Consider the following 5,477-nt stretch of genomic DNA (forward strand, 5'->3'; position numbering starts at 1 on the left):
AAGTTCCATAGAAATCCATGTCATGACATATGTATTTGTAATTTAAATCCTTTCTAATGAGTATGGCTACTCCTCTCTTTTTGCTGTTATACTCAGTGTAGATGCAATTCCATCCATTAAAATGTTCAGTAAATGTGTTCTTATTTGCTGGTCCAATATGTGTCTCTTGCAGAAAGATAACAGATGCATCGAGAGTGGTCAGCTCTTTTACTACATCATTCATTTTTGTTGGTAACTCTCTAGTGTTCTTTAACCCATTTGTGTTCCAGGTCACCAAGCGCAGTGGGATTTCTGTTGTCATTTTGCAGATTACAGGTGGGATGATGAAGAATTGCTGGGAAAATAACAAATATATACTTTGTACATGGATATGTTAACCTGTTAACATTCAAACTGTAAGCCTATATGAGGCATGTTTGGCAGTTCCATTGTTGTTGTGATGGTAAATAAACTCACCTGTTAAACACGTAAGGGTGTTGTAAATGTGAACCTCTGGCTATATATTGTTAATACAGTAAGGGGTCTCACACACCAGGGCGGTAAAGCGCCGCGGAACGGCCGCGTTTTTTACCGGCGTCGGTGAAAATACATTGAAACATATCTGTCCTTACACACCAACCGGCGGTAGTCGAGCGTCAGCGGCGCGGGAGCCGGCTCCGCGCCGCGCTGCATTTGGAAAATAGGTCTCGAGCGTATTTTTCACGCCGGCGACCGGCGGTGTCTCATTCAAATGAATGGCAAAGTAGCATGCTAGCTTTGGCTGTGGGGAGGGTTTTGAATAGGACTGGCCGCGCACGCCGACGCTGTCAGTGTGAAAGGCAGAGAAAAACACGCCGGCCAAAACTAAGCAGAAAGACCGCGCCCGTCCCGGGACCGTTCCGTTCCGCCTTGGTATGTTTTGGCCCTAAGTCTCCAGCAAATGGCTTATTGAAATGCAACATCTTCAAAGAAAAGCATTTTAAATTACAATTGTTTGTATAATAATCTATACATATACATGTAGGCCTATGTTATTAACTTTAAATGACGTTGTATCAATGGCAATACTGCATAATATAGGGCAGGCCTAGATATTAAATTGTTGTTGTTTTATACTTTTTTTTTAAAACACACCTGTTATCTTTACATACCAAATCTTCTTTTGATTCAGATCTTCAGTGCCTGTTAATGCATGAGCATAGCCTAAGTGAGTTGACTACATCAGAAAATACCCCTGTTGCTTTTATGAATATTTTACATTTGGAACTTTCACAGTGTTTGTTGTAGACTCTCATCATCATTTCTTCTCATGGCACTCCATCAAATACACACACACTATATATCATTATATCATTATATCATCATCATTGTACACTTTTATTGTTATTTGACAATAAGACCTTTATTGACGATATAGGCTAATTATAATAAGGACCTATTTGCTTAATGCATGTTTTATAAGTCACTTATACATACAGTAGGCCAGGCCTAATTAAACATAGTGGCTAACATTTGAACCTTTAAATAAAGTGTCATCGATAAAACAATAGGCCTACTTCCTGCTCCTTTTGGTTCAACTCCAGCAACCAAATAACTTAGAGAATGACAGTTGCTCACCTTTTTAAACTGAAGATTGATGTGAAGGGAACTGAATAAGTGTGTTGAAAGGTTTCCACAGAAGATTATCTTAATGGTCTCCTCAGCGTTTACCTACTGCCTCCTCGTCAATGTACCTGTAGGTATTATATCGCTGCCTGAGATAATGAGAAAAACATTGAGACTACAGACAACTAAGCAATAAAGTGATTCACCTTGATTTACTGATGACTAACATGTGACGAACATGATGACGAACATGTGACTAACATGTGCTCTAGAATGTTGTAATTAATAGGCTTGCCCCAGCAAGTCTTACTGTAATCTCTCACTCCTGGTTATTATTGCTTAAACTTATATGCCACAAGTCTGGAAATGTCAAAACATATCTCCTCCTAGGGCTTTCGAGATACTAAAACGACCCTGGGCTTTGTGTACCGTTGTATTCCTCTGTGTAGACAAGATAAGACAGAACTCTATTTTAGGGCTCACACTAATACATGCCTACCTGTAATTGTAAGTAAGATCTAGTATCTATTTGAGCTAATATTTGGTATGTATTTCTTGTTCTTTGCCAATAAAGCCTTTATTTTTTATATGATTATGATAAGGACCTATTTGGCCCTTGACTTTGCTTAACGCTTGTTTTATAAGTTACTTATATAGGCCTAGACATAATTAGGCACAGTGGCTAACATGTGGACCTTTAAATAAAGTGTCACAGATAAAACACTTCCTGCCTCGCTTCACCTCGAGCAACCAACTAACTTAGAATAACTGTTGCTTACCTTTTTCAACTGAAGATTGATGGGGATATTGAAGTGAATTATCTTCTCAGCATTTACCCATGTAAACTAGGCCTACTGCTCTTCCACAGAGCTGGCTTGTCAATGATTTTATATCGCTGTCTGCTGTAATGAGAAGACGATTGAGACTACGTTCTCTAAAAAGAAAAAAACAGGTTCAGCTTGATTTACTGATGACTAACATACACGAATGAGCTCCAGAATGTTTTACATAATAATTATCATTAAACCCTCCCCCTGACGAGTGTCATGGTGAAGATGTGAATCGGAAACGATAGACATTCTGGGCCATCCAACTCAATCCATTGATATAACGCGATATGTTTTTTTTTTAAATGAAACTGAAACACATTGCCTTCGATTTCACTTTTTGTTAAACCAGGGCTTGGCGCTGACATCTGGTAACTGGCGAAATACTGGTATTTTGTTCGGTAATAAATGTATGGAGCTTATTGAACTGGAGAGTATGAGTGTGGGGTACTCAAAAGGTGTAGTAGGGGACTTCATTTCATCACTTCAGTCATTTAGGCTACAATATCCTAATTGATGCTCTGCCTTTGAAGGATTCCACCACAACAAAAAAGCTGTAATTTGCTGTCACAAAGGATTGCCATAGTTCCTGTCTTGAATAGGCCAAGGCCTGTATACCTTCTACAGAATGTAAGATCTGTCTGTCTTGAGGTGCTGTGAATTGAAAGGAACAATGTATAGCAACTGTGGACCCTGTGCAGTTGTATTCTTCTGTGTAGACAAGATAAGACAGAGCTCTATTTTAAGGCTCACACGTTAGCCACCAATACATGATTTTGTTTATCTATTTTGATTTTTCCCACCAGTCACTGTACAGCACTTTGGTCAGTTTTGCACTTTTTTTAGATGTGCTCTACAAATAAAATGTACTTACTTATTCTAATCATGGGTACTAATCTGCAATACATCTCATAGGTCCTCCACTATTCTCCTGCTATCTATCTGTTCTACATGTATACTGCAGTACTCTGTGCTGACCCCTGTACTTCTACTGTACCTGTCCTGTACTATTTCCTCCTTGTAAGTCGCTTTGGTCAAAAGTGTCTTCTAAATGTATTGTACTGTAATTAGTGGTGGGCCGTTATCGGCGTTAACGTGCTGCGATAATGTGAGACTCTTATCGCGCGACAAAGAAAATATCGCACGTTAATCTATTCTCAAAATATGGATTTGGGGTTTGGGGATGCGCATCACCATAGCGTTCGATTGACAGACGCTTTCAGACTGCCCTCCAGTCGCTTCGCCTCTCCACCTGTTGCTCAGCAGCAGACCTACTAAATATGAACAGTGTTTGCATGCTGTAAACATGAATCTCTCTGCCGTGGTAGGTGTTGTTTTAGTGCTTTTTCATAAGTGGTAGAGAGACGTTATTGTTTGAGGTGAAGCAGACATTATTGTGTACCATATTGTGTACATACATTTCCTCACGCATTGCATGGAACACAAACAACAGTCCTGTTCCAGAAATCTTGCCTGTGCCATAATTGCAAAACATTCCGTGTGATATACATTTTGAAGATTGTCAAACTGAAACTGTCAATATCTACTCTCGCTGAATGTTTGTGTTATGATCGCGCATTTGCGACTCATGTCAGACGGTAATACACCTCGCGGTTTTGCGCTTGATATAGCCAACCTCGCGGTTGTCGCGCTTGACTTTTTTTTTTGCAAACTGAATTCATTTGGAGTTGTAACTCCGCTGGCATTCTAACGCAGAGAACAACTGTCAGGTTTAGGCCAAATCGATGTGGGCCAGTGCTTTAGGGTCTAGATCTATCTAGTAGCATGGCTCCGACTTGGCTGTAGCCTACCTGCTGCGCAGCTCCTCCCTCTCTAAAGGAGCCGCTGCCCTTTTTAACAGTCAGTGGCAGATTCATTCTCTCTCTCTCTCTCTCTCTCTCTCTCTCTCTCTCTCTCTCTCTCTCTCTCTCTCTCTCTCTCTCTCTCTCTCTCTCTGCCCATTAGAAATGCTGAATTGTTGAGGTCATTTTGTTTAAATAGTCTAAATGTTTGATAGATTTATCTGTATTTGCCTCTACAATTTATAGCACTGTTCATTTTGAAATGTCAGTATATTATAACGGTAAATGCTTCCTAACATATTCACTTTTCAAATATTGCAGTGATTTTTTTTCATCACCAAATATCAACCATTTTTTGATGATGAGATGCATTTTGGAAAAAAGAGATGAGCTCTGGTCTAATGCGCCATCTTAAGAAACCCCCTAGGTTTTTTTTTCGTCATTATTTCGCTAGCGTGCCTATTCTGAATGAGCCATTTTGATATAGATTAATCTAGATTAATCTAGATTAATTTCATAATTACAGTGAGATTAATCTAGATTAAAAAAAATTAATCTATGCCCACCCCTAAATGTAATGTAATGCTTCATTGATTTACAAGACATTTAGTAAGCAAGATCTATCATTTGTTATGTATTCATCACACATTTCTTGTTCTTTTCCAATAAAGCCTTCATTTTTTATGTAATTATAATGACCTATTTGGCCCTTGACTTAACTTAACACATGTTTTTTAAAGTCATTTATACTGTACAGAGAGTAATAGGCATAGTGGCTATGTAAACCTTTAAAGAAAGTGTCACCGATAAAACAATAGTTCTGCTTGGTTCATCTCAAGCAACCAACTAACTTACAGAATAACTGTGTTGCTTACCTTTTTCAACTAAAGATTTATGTGAAGATGATGTGAAGGGAACTGAAGAAGTGTGTTGAAGGGTTTCCACAGAGTATTTTCGAAATTATTTCCTCAGCGCTTACTGTAAACTAGGCCTAGTGCTCTTCCACAGAATCTCCTTGTCAAAGTATCACATCACTGCCTGAAATAATGAGAAGATATTTCAGACTTCTGATGAAAAAATAAACTGGTTCAACTTGATTTAGTGATAACTGACCAATGACGAATGAGCTCCAGAATGTTCTAATTACCATAAAACTTGGCCCTGATGTCGTAGAGGTGAACAAACAAAGACGATACACGTCCTGAACCATCCAACTCAACCCATTGATATATCCGAGTATGTACAAAAAAAAACTCAAACTGAA

At 38.8% G+C, this 5,477-nt stretch overlaps 1 long non-coding RNA gene across 1 annotated transcript; it reads right to left on the minus strand.

The window, feature by feature from the left end:
• Nucleotides 1-1,113: 1,113 nt before the first annotated feature.
• On the minus strand, nucleotides 1,114-2,489 carry LOC134435942 (uncharacterized). The gene is made up of 3 exons (XR_010032139.1): nucleotides 2,364-2,489; nucleotides 1,597-1,733; nucleotides 1,114-1,161 (listed from the first exon to the last, which is right to left on the minus strand). It is a non-coding gene; the product is annotated as an uncharacterized LOC134435942 (long non-coding RNA).
• Between the last annotated feature and the right edge of the window lie 2,988 nt (nucleotides 2,490-5,477).

The sequence above is a fragment of the Engraulis encrasicolus genome, chromosome 20, assembly GCF_034702125.1.
Source record: "Engraulis encrasicolus isolate BLACKSEA-1 chromosome 20, IST_EnEncr_1.0, whole genome shotgun sequence".
Classification (NCBI taxonomy): domain Eukaryota; kingdom Metazoa; phylum Chordata; class Actinopteri; order Clupeiformes; family Engraulidae; genus Engraulis; species Engraulis encrasicolus.